The sequence below is a fragment of the Primulina eburnea genome, chromosome 4, assembly GCF_022965805.1.
Source record: "Primulina eburnea isolate SZY01 chromosome 4, ASM2296580v1, whole genome shotgun sequence".
In the NCBI taxonomy this organism is placed as follows: Eukaryota; Viridiplantae; Streptophyta; class Magnoliopsida; order Lamiales; family Gesneriaceae; genus Primulina; species Primulina eburnea.
The window spans coordinates 27,369,746-27,383,700 of record NC_133104.1 but is presented as its reverse complement, the minus strand read 5'-3'; the positions used below and the strand labels follow the sequence as shown (position 1 = coordinate 27,383,700).

The 13,955-nt window shown below is 34.0% G+C and overlaps 1 long non-coding RNA gene across 1 annotated transcript; it reads right to left on the bottom strand.

Annotated features, from left to right (window-relative positions):
• Positions 1-10,675: 10,675 nt before the first annotated feature.
• LOC140829806 (uncharacterized) lies at positions 10,676-13,104 on the bottom strand. Its single transcript, XR_012117540.1, has 2 exons — positions 12,939-13,104; positions 10,676-10,875 (listed from the first exon to the last, which is right to left on the bottom strand). It is a non-coding gene; the product is annotated as an uncharacterized lncRNA (long non-coding RNA).
• Positions 13,105-13,955: the final 851 nt, after the last annotated feature.

Here is a 13,955-nt window from a genome sequence, read left to right as displayed (position 1 = left end):
ATACCTATATGGCTTGATTGAAGAGTGAAAGAAGATATAAACATGCCTTGGTTTGTTTTGACAGAAAACAAACGAAATAACGACGCGGCGCGGCGGAGACGGAGTGCTCTTCACTTTCTCACTTTTTCCCTCTTAATTCCTTTAAACCAAGCATGCACCATAATTATTATAATAGCGTAAAAATCGTAAACGTGATGCATGAACACTTAAAAATATCATGATTTGTGCTCAGGACGCTGCTAGGACCAAAATCTTACCCCGGGTGCAAAATGACCATTTTGCCCCTGGAAACCCAAAAATTATCGTTTCAACCCTGGACCTCTAAAATTGACCTGAATCTTACAAAACTCCTTAAAATGTCCCAAAACATTATTAAAAGTATTACTAGACATAAAATCAAGCCAAATTCAAAACTTAACCCATTTGTTTTAAAACTTGGACCGATGTCCCGGTTTTAACCCAAATCAAACCGAAACTCAACCAAATTTTTCCCAACCCTTTACCATAACTTAAAAACACTATAATATTCCTGAACCCAACAATTCCAGCCCCTTAAGCTCACGGCCGAATTTCAGAAAATTCCAAGACATTTCGCCCTTTCCTTATTTGCACACCATTACCTTCACTTTTCCTAAAAACTCACGTCCTAGCCTACTACCAACAATTCCATGTTAGAGTAGATGCCCTACAAGTCAACTGTTGACTAGGGATTTTATTGACTCGGTTGTAAAGAACAATCTTTATTTTAATATAATTCATTATTTCATGGTTCGTTATACTTTATCTGTATACCCATGCAAGCAGCATAGATAAAGTCCTTGATTATGCTTTAATACAAATGAATCGTAATTCTATATGGAAACTCATTTGTAAACACTGCATATTCTAAATTCGTTCCTAGTCGATTCAGCCGCATAAAACAGGGATAAAGGTCGCTTGAGCTCGAGACTAGCGTCTGTAATGTTGTGTACTGCGTTTCTTGGTAAGGGCATAGAGATGTCCAAACATACAGATGTGTAGTCATATGATGATTATACCGAACAACCCTCCCTCGGACTTTCCAAGTGGTTCTCATACATCGAGAGGATAAGTCCGTGGTTATGATTGTATACCATTAGTCCTTATGACCCGAGACAACTCTGAGGCTCTATATGCTAGGGCTGTGCTTTGACTCGTTTACCGGCTCCAGGAGAGTCATCAGGTGGCGAGGTTGGGTACAGTCGCGACACATATAGGAGCCAGTGCATTGTAGTCGGGGATTCACCGCTCACCTATGGGTGTGGATATCCTATGTGATCTGATGTAATAATAGTGCATGGAATCTCTGGCCAGAGTATGAGATGTACGTTGGAGAAGGAGTTCTCCAATAGTACACGCGATGCCACTATTATATGTAACACATAGTTATCAAATTAATATACAACCCTCGATGAACCAATGGTTGCAGATTCGATCGGGATATATGAGATGAAGGGACCGTACTGTACGTTAATCATAATCGACTGGTTCTTGCAGGCACTATCAGTGATACCTAGGGGATCATGGGGCGATGCTACTAGACGCTCCTACCATGATCCGATGGGTGCAATCAGAAATGAGTTCTGACATTCTTGATCAAGGTGTTGATGAATAGAATGGGGCTAACTAGGGTAAGCCCGAATAAGAATAAATGTTATTCTGAATCACAAGGAGTTGTGAACCACGGCTAGCTGTATCCTTGAACCATTGAGGGTCACACAAGTACTGGATTGTTTGTTCCCGTAGAGAGAATAAATTCAAGAAGTTGAATTTATATTATATAGTAAATTCAAGGAGTTGAATTTATGATAAATAAATTTTGAGAGAATAAATTCAAGTAGTTGAATTTATAAAATGTGATAATTTAATTTATTAAACTCAAATGTTGGGTTTATTAAATATTAAATTTTGGAGGTGATGTAAATTCAAGTAGTTGAATTTATAATTTAAATAATAAATTCAAATGTTGAATTTATAATGTATTTAATTTATTAAGCTCAAAAGTTGAGTTGATTAATTAATAAATTAAATATGGTGGATAATATGTTTAATGGGCTTGTAGGGGTACAAGTGCAACATATTAAATAATTAAAGTTTTAATGGACTTTGATTAAATTAATTAAACTAGTTGGACTAGCCCAATTAATTAAATCAAGCTCAGTAATATTAATTATGTAATTAGGGTTTATTTTAATTATAAAAACCACATGCAAACAAGTCAACCCTAGCCACCACCTCACAACCTCACGTGAGCCTCCATTCCAAAGAAAGAATTCGGCCACCTTGATTTATTTTAGGATTTGAGCCGTCTCTCGATTATTTCTCTCCTACGTAAAATCTCTTCTACTTTTCTAGTGCAAATTAGAAGAGGATCAAGCAATCTAGTCGTGGACTTGATAGGAGGATCAAACAAGGAGATTATTGAAGAAAGTTCGTAGGGAATCATCAAGAGCTAGATCTGTTTATATCGGATCAGTTGGAGCCAAGTGATCTATTCACAAAGGTATAAATTTCTAACACCCTATGAATGTTTTGTTAAATCATACGAACGTCCAAAGCAATATTATTTTGTTTTTCAAAATAAAATAAAAATTTTAAATCTTCCGCTGCGTTTGGGCGTGTAGAAAACCGGATCCAACATTCCAGCCACTCGTCCATCCCTCCTTGCTCGACTTAGGACTCTAATGGACCTACTTGAACCACGGCCCCAGCCCTATGCAAGCCTTAACATACCTGAGCCACGAAAATGCCCAAAGAAAACCCTCAACGCGTCTTACCCGACTCGAGCTACAACGATCCACTTCTCCCTTAACTCCCGCCGTGTTCGAGCCACACTAAGCCATGGATCAGCCCCATCAGGGTCTTGTCCAGGGCCAAGGTTGACCCATGCACAGCTGAAGTCCTCACATCCACGATCTAGCCTCTCCCGATGCAACCGAACTAGACACACCCCTCGTCCTCAACAACACCGCTAGAATTCGACTTTCCACCGAACTCCAGCCCTTTAAACATCATAACCTGGATGTAAACATCCCTTAGCAGCAGTAGCTAACAGCCCCCTTGCACCACAACATGAAAAACGTGAGTAGCAATCAAGAAAGTGCAAAAACATAAGTATGAACCGAAAATTCTTCATGAACTAAGCTAGATCTGAATTTTCATGCATGAATGCATTCTCCAGCATATAAAAACGTGTATGATGCAGCAAGAGGTGATACAAAGCATGCCTTGATGATTGTTTTTTGGAAGAACGTTCGAGGAGCCAACAACCGGAGGAAGAAGACCTTTGCTAGAGGAGGAAAATGGCTTCACCGAAATGTTTCAGCAGCAAATCACGAAGATGGATTGTGAGTGGAGGAGGTGGGCGATTGTTTAGTGGTAATTAGGTTTAGGGTAGGTTTAACATAATATTTTATTATTTAATCAAAAGATTATGGGCCTAAATTTGGTTTTAAAAGATATTAAAATGAGTTGGGGGTCTATTTAGCTTAAAAGTAGACCCATTAAGTCCAAACGCACTCTCGAAATATATTTTGTGCTGGAACGATATTGAAAATAACAGCCAAACAAATAAAAAGTCTCCCGATTCGATAAAATTCACGTACAGCTAAAAATTAAAGTTATACGGGTAAAATACCCAAAAATTCCTATTTTTGAAAATTTCACTTAAAAACGCTTTAAGGTAATCTATGAACATAACTCGTGAAATAAAATAATTTTCCTGAAAATTCTCCGGTCTCTGATCATCGTGAGAACCTGAAATGCACCTAGAAACTCTAATGCATAAACTTTTAAAATTTCATGAATTTAATTCTATCATGCATGAATTATGCATAAAATGCATAAAAATACTTAAACATAAATTGATTAAATAAACATGCATTTAATGCTTTAAAACAATTAAATAAACTACCAAAGAAGTTTAATAACTTGCATACATGCCAACTTTTTAAATTATATTTACTAACATGCTAAATTACCACTTCTTAAATAAGTCTTTATTAATTTATCTCAATAATCCATCTCCAGTCCGGCCTCACTAATTTAACTGAAAAGATAACAATTAAACTACTGCGTAAAATAAATAAATTTAAATAAAAGAATTTAAATACTCGTACAATCAAAATCATTTTAATTTTAAATATTAGAATTATGCATGACTTATACGTAGTATGATTTACGGGTTCTACAATCCAGCAACTGGAAAACTTCATGGTCATGAAACTCTTCTAAATATGGAGGAAAAAATTTCTTTATATCAGAAAGAATTCCATACTCAACAGGAAAAAGAGAAAGATTCTATGAGTCCTTTCAAGATCCTGACTCAGAAATATTCTGAGATTTATTCCAAAGAGAAGATGATTGAAGTTTATATTGAGGAAATGAAAAAGGATTTATACTCCAACATTGGATGTTCAGATTCAAAATCCGATAAATCAATGGCTTCCGAATCAAGTGAAAATCAATTCATACATCTAATGAAGATGCAGGATGCACAGGATCTAGATGAGGATATTCCTCAATTATCTCAAATTGATGATATCTTTGAAAATTTGAAAAAATCTTTGAAAAATAATATCACAGATGATTAGAATCGTCTAAAGTGGAATCTCACTATTCAAGAGTTGGTGGAATACCACATCATGGAATATCATGACAAAAAGTGGGTGGCATATCACTATTTACTTTTTGAATTTTGTAACAAAAGTTGCTTTTGCTTTAATAAAGCATGTACTATTTTTATTTTAAGATGGAATCCGGGTTTTGATGTCCAGCTCTTCTATCTATATATAGGTTACTTCTGTGTTCTTAGAAGGAGACGGTCGAGTTTGCTCCCCTCTCTACTCTCTCTTGTATACAACCCTTCTGAAGTTAATCAATAAAAGTTTGAAGTTCTGTTTACAACCTTGTAAGTTTACTGTTTTTATTTTCTGTTTTTATTTACTATTTTTAATTTTATATTTCAGAGATTAGCCTGAATGACAGGCTAAAGCATTCGTGCTAAATTATTTTCCTTACTATGACATGATCTATATTTATTTGTAACTTGGAATCAGATTGATATAATAAAAGATTTATTTAAATTTCTGGAATCTAATGTAATATAAGAGTCTTTGGTTAGAACATAAGGTAAGAAGATGAACCAGGAAATGGTGAACACAAGGTTCGAGTTTATCCAAGAAGAATAAATTCATGTTGTAGCCCTTCAGCCTGCTTAGCCGAGAAATGGCGTTTAAGGCGTTCATGAGTGATTTTTTATGAATTTATGATTCTTTGGGCCTTCGGTAAATCCACTGTTGTTTAATTTCTTTGGTATATCTTTCGTAAATCCTTTGTGTTTTGTAAAAATTCCAAACAAGAATCTTATATTCATTATTATTCTGGAGTTTAAATTTCTCCTTTTTTTAGCTCAATTTGAGTTGAAAATGATATATAGACTGGAAACCAATAATCTCCATGTGTGCGAAAGCCACTAAGGAAAAGTTTGGTAAAACAATGCCACGTATCAGATTCCTCTTTGATTCCAAGCCTCAGATGGTCAGTGCTAAATTATTTTCCTTACTATGACATGATCTATATTTATTTGTAACTTGGAATCAGATTGATATAATAAAAGATTTATTTAAATTTCTGGAATCTAATGTAATATAAGAGTCTTTGGTTAGAACATAAGGTAAGAAGATGAACCAGGAAATGGTAAACACAAGGTTCGAGTTTATCAGAGAAGAATAAATTCATGTTGTAGCCCTTCAGCCTGCTTAGCCGAGAAATGGCGTTTAAGGCGTTCATGGGTGATTTTTTATGAATTTATGATTCTTTGGGCCCTCGGTAAATCCTCTGTTGTTTAATTTCTTTGGTATATCTTTCGTAAATCCTTTGTGTTTTGTAAAAATTCCAAACAAGAATCTTATATTCATTATTATTCTGGAGTTTAATTTAGCACGAATGCTTTAGCCTGTCATTCAGGCTAATCTCTGAAATATAAAATTAAAAATAGTAAATAAAAACAGTAAACTTACAAGGTTGTAAACAGAACTTCAAACTTTTATTGATTAACTTCAGAAGGGTTGTATACAAGAGAGAGTAGAGAGGGGAGCAAACTCGACCGTCTCCTTCTAAGAACACAGAAGTAACCTATATATAGATAGAAGAGCCGGACATCAAACCCCGGATTCCATCTTAAAATAAAAATAGTACATGCTTTATTAAAGCAAAAGCAAATTTTGTTACAAAATTCAAAAAGTAAATAGTGATATGCCACCCACTTTTTGTCATGATATTCCATGATGTGGTATTCCACCAACTCTTGAATAGTGAGATTCCACTTTCATCGATTCTAATCATCTGTGATATTATTTTTCAAAGATTTTTTCAAATTTTCAAAGATATCATCAATTTGAGATAATTGAGGAATATCCTCATCTAGATCCTGTGCATCCTGCATCTTCATTAGATGTATGAATTGATTTTCACTTGATTCGGAAGCCATTGATTTATCGGATTTTGAATCTGAACATCCAATGTTGGAGTATAAATCCTTTTTCATTTCCTCAATATAAACTTCAATCATCTTCTCTTTGGAATAAATCTCAGAATATTTCTGAGTCAGGATCTTGAAAGGACTCATAGAATCTTTCTCTTTTTCCTGTTGAGTATGGAATTCTTTCTGATATAAAGAAATTTTTTCCTCCATATTTAGAAGAGTTTCATGACCATGAAGTTTTCCAGTTGCTGGATCTTCTCTTGGCATTTTATCCCAAAATTTAGTATAACTGACTCTTTTTAGACAAGGAATTCCTTCATCAGTATAATCACATTGTGGTTGCCATCTCCAGATCCATGGAATTCCAAATTCCATGAAGAATAGACATAGAGTCTTGCCGTCAATCCAATGTTCGGAAAAGGATTTCTTTATGCATGGGGATACATTTAACCATGTATTCATAGGCTTTATAAAAACCTCTGGCAAAATCTTTGCAGATGGACCAAATATTTTCTACCATATATAAAACCAATTTGGAATAGTATGATGAAAAATATTTTCACATATCTTCAGAAACCAAGTATGTTTCTTCTTTTCATTTTCATAAAATCAAGTTTTATTAAAACTTTCAACGTAATCCCAATAATTGAATTTGAAACTCATTTTATGAGGTTCAGAATAAAATTCTTTTTCAACTAATGGAGATATACCCCATTCTTCAATAGATATAATCTTTTTGATAATGAATTTTGAGAAGTTATAAGTTCCTTTTTGTTGAGTATTACTAAAAAAGTGAGTTATATCAACACTTTTTGTAGATATGAGAAGATTTTCATAAAATCCTCTTTGCTTGTAAGCACCATATACATATGATGTATTGGTTAAATATCTATCCATGATAGTCCATGGAGTTTTTTCCCATTGGAGATCTTTTTCTTCTATAAGAAGAATTAATTCATGATATTTTGTCTCTGTATAAAGAGCTGAATCATTATCATCTTCTTTGATGATATTAGCATATGATGCTGAAGACTGAAAATCTGTATTATTCTTCTTCTTTTGTTTCAAGAATTCTTGAAACTCATTATATAATTCAGTATCCTGCTCAGTATTACTGGCTGATGAACTTGATAAGTTCTGGGCTATTAGCCTCTGTTTGCCATGTTGTGCTATAATATTAGGGGGTTTTCCTCTGTCACCTCGCCCTCTATAAGAAGACTCTCCTCTTCCTCGGGAATATATATCTGTAAATGAAAACATTAGGATAAATATTCTCGAGTTAAAAAATCAGGTAGATGATTATCTTCACCTTTTTTATAAATAATTTCAAAATCAAAAGGAGCTAAATGAGCCTGCCATCTAGCAAACATTTGCTTAGACACATCATGTTTAAAATCTTTATTAAACATAAATTTTGCAGATTTGCAGTCAGTTTTTATAATAAACTTTTGATTGTATAAATTATCTTGAAATTTTAAGATACATCTAACAATAGCTAAAATTTCTTTTGCTACTGTGGAGTAATTTTTTTGGGCATTATTCCATTTCCCAGAATAAAATCTTATAAGATATTCTTGTTTTGTTTGGGGATCTTTTTGTTTCAAAATTCCACCAAAACCTATATCCGAGGCATCTGTTTCTACAATTTTATCCCAGAAAGGATTTGCCAGCATAAGACAAGGAAGATTCTTAACTTTATCTTTAATAATCTGAACAGCTTTAGTATGCTTATCTGTCCAAGGTAAAGGATTTTTCTTAAGTCTATCATATAAGATAGCAGAATCTTTAGTAAGATTTTGAATATAAGGAGAAATATAATTTAAACTCCCTAAAAATCTTTGCAACTGAGTTTTATCAGTTATTATATCAGGAAATTTTGATCCAAACTCAATACTTCTTTGAATAGGAATTATTTTCCCTTTTTCAATCATATGACCAAGAAAACGAATATTAGTTTGAAATAAAATCATTTTAGATTTTGAAATAACTAATCCATTTTGAATAAAAATATTTTTAAACATTTCTAAATGTTTAAAATGTGTTTCAATATCATTAGAAAACACTAAGATATCATCAATGTAAACAATTATAAAATTGCTATAATTATAAAAAATATCATTCATAAATTGTTGAAATTCTGAAGGGACATTTTTAAGTCCAAATGATATTACTGTCCATTCATAATGTCCTATAGGAACATTAAAAGCAGTTTTATATCTATCAGATTCTTTTATTTGAATCTGCCAAAATCCTGATTTTAAATCAAATTTTGAAAATATGATTGCATGAACTAATCTGTCTAATAAATCTTTTTTATTAGGAATAAGATGCCTAATCCATTTTAAAACCTTATTAAGGGGTTTATAGTTTATGACTAATCTCGGAACACCTCTTTCCTGCTCTGAATGTTTATTAACATAAAAAGCAGTACAAGACCAAGAAGATTGAGAAGGTTTTATTAAACCTTTATCTAACAAAGAATGAATTTCATTCTTGCATAATTATAAATATTCTGAATTCATTTGACAAGGACGAGCCTTAGTAGGAATATTTCTTTCTTGGAAATCATCTTCATAAGGAAGAGATATAATATGTTTTTTTCTATCCCAAAAAGCATTAGGAAGATCATTACATATTTCTAATGAAAATTTATTATAAATAATTTTTATTTTTTCCTGTAATTTAGGATTCTGTAATTTTTCATCTATTGTAAGAAATTTTATTTCTTCTTTTAAAGAATTTATTTGAAAGGTTTTTCTTTCAATCTGTTCTTGTAATTCATTTAAAATTCTATGAACAGGTTTAGTTATAAACTTAAAGGAAATAGAATTACCTTGAAAAGTTCCTATATTACCTGTTTCATCAACATAGGTTAAAGGATATATTTGATAAATAAAAGGAAGACCAAGTATAAGTTGGCTAGAAATATCTTTCGCTAGTAAAAAACTGGTTTGAATCTTTGCAAATATAAGCTTTAGGTAATTTATAGTTTATTTCTAAAGGTTCTCCTCCTGCATGAGAAAGAGAATGTGTTGTTTTATGAAAATATTTTGTCGGAATTAATCCTTCCTGTATAACATTTAAATCTGCACCACTATCTATCATAGCAATGAAATTCTTTTTATAAGAATTATCAATTAATAAAGTAATATTAGTATACCATTTTTGAGATATTATCATACTCAAAACAGATAAATGTTTCTGATTATTATCAGGAAATGAAATATCTTGAATATTTTCAAAACTTTCAGAAATTGAATTATTATTATTTTCAATGACTGTAATACGATAATTTAAACTATTATTGTTATTATGTAAAATTTTTACTTGTTCTTTTAGATTATCAATCTCTTTAACTAAATCATGTATAGTAACTGGATTTTGTTAACTATATTTTTTCTGTAAAAGATTTTTAACTTCTTTCTTGGAATAAGCTTGTTCTTGTTTAACAAGAATGTTATTATCATTGTTACTTGTTGAAGCAGTATTCTCCATTTGATCTATAATAGTAGATTTTAATATTGGGTCCTTAATCATTTTAAAGAATTCTAAAATATTATTGTTAGTTAAAACATTAATATTTAAATCTTGAAATTGAGACATAAGTTTATAAAACTCATCATTTTTATTATTATCCTCTATATGATTTATACAAGATTTTCCTAGAATACAATTATTGCATTCTTCTAAATCTGACATATCAGATTCATTATCTATAATTTCTTCTGAATTATAAGATTCTGAAGAATTCTCAGTTTCACTATCAGAATTATTATTAGAATCCATTATTATTTTAAATAATTTTTCTTTTAGATTATCATCTATATCTAAATTATTAATTTTGTTTTTAGCCCAACATTGATTAGCATAATGTCCTGGCTTTTTACATTCTGTACAAATTATTAATTTATTTTTAGCTTTATTAGCTTTTCTTTCAGCTTTCCATGATTCACGGATTTCTTTTCTTTTCTTCTTTCTATCTTTTTGTCTATCAAACAAATGTCTTTTCTTATAAATCTTATCATCCTTATCTTTAATTTTCTTCTTACCTTTATTAAGTAAGTCCATACCAAATTTGTAAAGGCCCGAAAATCCTTACTTTGAAAATTTGCAGAAAATTAAAAATTTTCTTTTTTAAAAGAACTTAAACGGCCTCATTCATAAAATCACTGGTGAATCAAGTTCGAAGTTTCAAATTATTGCAGCGGAAGAAAATAAAGTTTGTCAACAAGTACAATTTAAAAATATCCAACGACTGATAAAATATTGTTTGCGGAAAAATAATAGCTGCTGCGCTAAGGTCCTCGGGTGCCACTACTGCCGACCCAAGCTGGCTCACTGGTCCCCATCCTCGGCCCTGGCCTCATCAGTACCTACAACAATCAAGTCTAGTGAGCCTAAAGACTCAGCATGCATATATCGCAGGTAACGAGTAAAATCAGAAGTAAAATATGCATGGGATAAAATATTATGTCATGAGGTATACTGAAAATAATATGTACTCATGTTGAAAATAATCTGTACTGAACAATTATAATACGTGTATAACTGAACTGATAATCGCAGTGAAAATGTTTGCTCCTTGGAGCCTGTACTGAAATAACTGGTAAAATTTTCTGTTGAGATTATGTTTTACGCCTGTGGCCACTGCACTAAGCTGAAACTGATCGGTAACTGGCTACCGGGGAGGCTGAAACTGAACTGAGCTGGACGGTCACTGGCGACCGGGTGGTACCATACTGAACTGATCGGTCACTGGCGACCGTATAAAATAACACTCCCACATAGTGAATGAACCACAAGCCATATAGCATAAATCTCAAAAATAATCATTTTCTGTTTTTTTTTTAAATGCACGTAATATAATTAACTGGCATAATGAAAAATCCTGTAATTTTTCCGACTGGATTGGATTGGATCGTCCCTAGGCTCGCTGCAACCTAACTGGGCCATGAAAATATGCAATAGCTTAAACTTGACCAACTATGCAATTTAGTTCAAAAGATGCGACTATGACGCCTAATGACTTCGTATTTAATCATGACTCCGAGCCAACCTGAACCGACACTAAACCGACGTATAGTCATGATTAAAATACGCTGCAAAATCATAAAATAATGCTCCTAAAATGATAGGGTCGAAATCTAGGTGGAATGGAGGCCAAAACAAGAAACGTTCTTTCGAGAGTCAATTTGGCACATCGCACCGTAAATTCTCGTACGACTTCAAAAATGATCCGAATGACAAACGGTCAAAAACATGACCTTTCCAACTCAAAGGGGCACTGTCCAGTCCAAGGCCATAGGCTAAAAGCCAACCAAGAACTCGAACGAGCCTCTGAACCGACACAGCAACTTGCTGTAAATTTTCCAGCAGCTGTGCAACTTGGCGCATCGCACCGTAAATTCTCGTACGACTTCAAAAATGATCCGAATGACGAACGGTCAAAAACATGACCTTCCTAACTCAATGAGGCATTGTCCAGTCCAAGGCTATGGGCTAAAAGCCAACCAAGAACTCAAACGACGCCTCTGAACAGCAGCATACTTGCTGTCAAAAAAATACAGCAGCTGCGCACTTGTTTTCCTTGTGTCGTTTTCGAGTCCGCCGGTCATTGGGGCTTACACCACCGACCAGAGACCCTTACCAACATCCCAAGGAAGGATTTGAACCATGGCTAAGGGCACAAGACCAGCCACAATTCGCATCCCACCAGAAACGAGACTACACACCTAGCCGAGAAGGAAATTCTGCGCGCGTAGGGAGTTTGGCTTCGCTTGTCGTCTCGTGTCGTTCCAGTGGCCATTTCATTGACCATGGCACGATCCAGACATCCCGTGGTATGGTATGAACCGTGGCTATGGGCCAAAGGCCAACCAAGATTCACACCACACCACAAAATCGAACACACACTAGCTGTCAAATTGAAGAGCCGAAGTGGGGAGGGGCTGTTCTTGTTGTTTTCTGTAAAAACCGCTTAGCCATAGACCAAGCCACCAAAAGGGAAACTTAGTCACGTCTTAGACATGCTAGGGAAGTGATCTAACCTTGGCTATAGGCCCTAAGGGCAGCCAAGATCAGATCCTTTCCCTTATGACAACAAACAGAATTTTCGAAACACAAATGGGCATAAATGGGGAGTTGCTGTCATTTCGTTTTTCCAGCATGCATGGGGCTTGTTTAATTGGACCAACATGGTCCTAATGCATCCTATTACATGTCTAGGAGTCGCCTTGGGAACCTGGAGTCGAACCATAACCTGAAATCCACAACACGATGCAAACCGTGAAGCTGCCCAAGAAAACCGAAAAATCTGCATGTTGGTTTTCCGAAAAATTCTTGAAACATTTCGGTTTTATCATGATGAAATCTGATCATGCACTTAAAAATACTGATAATATGACTTGATTGAGGTTTAGAAAAAGTATATACATGCCTTGGATTCGTTTCGAAAGAAAACGAAAAGAACGAAGCGATACGGCGCGGAGGAGACGGAGTGGCTTCCTTTTCTACCTTTCCTTGCTCTTGATCTTTCTCCCTTTCTCCATAGCTATGACTCACGTTTTTGACACTCAAAATGGTCTGAATTTTGGTGGGGAGGGGTGTGATGGAGTGGTTATGGAGGTGAGGGGCAAGATCCACAAATATAGGATCTCAACTCAATGACCAAGCCCACCTCATTAAATTGGAATAAGATGTTTGTTTGACAAGTCTTCTTGGGGGGGGAATGACCGATTTTTTTCCTTTCCCATCTAGATTAGGATAATGTTTATTAGTTAATTAATTAAAGTTGCTCAATAATTAAAAGGTTTACATGCTAGCTTAACAAAGAATGGGTCAAAAGGTTGATGAGTTGACAAATGATAGGCTATCATCTTAAGGGGCCGAAATTTTGCTTCTAAAAATGAATGGGGAGTGTTGTTTATTTACTAAATTAAAAACTCTTAAAAGCCTCACTAATCTTTTAATTAATTTAGTGAGCTAACCCCTTAATTATGCAACTTAAATGGGCTTATTTCTTAATCACCTCAAGCAACTTAAATAATTCCTTAAACTTCTTTTTAACTTAAATGAACTTACTTGCTAGCTAAATAAACTCCTGGAAATATTTCTCGAATCTTAAATCCTATCTCAAAATTCCAACTCCGGTCCGGCCTCACTGAAATAACTGAAATGCTAAAAATCAACTACTGAACTGAAATAATAAAATAATTAACTTCAAAGAAATGCATTTAAAATAATCATGCAATGAAGTCAATTAAATTTAAAAATCTAGAATTATGCATGGCTTATACGTAGACTGATTTACGGGTTTTACATCAACTGGTACCAGGATTGCTGCCAAGATCTATATAAGTCCAGGAGGTCTTGGGTTCTAATCCTGGGGAAGGCAAAAGCTCCAGTTCCTGGGCTGGAGAAGTTCTATGAGTAATGGGTAATGGGACAACCGAGA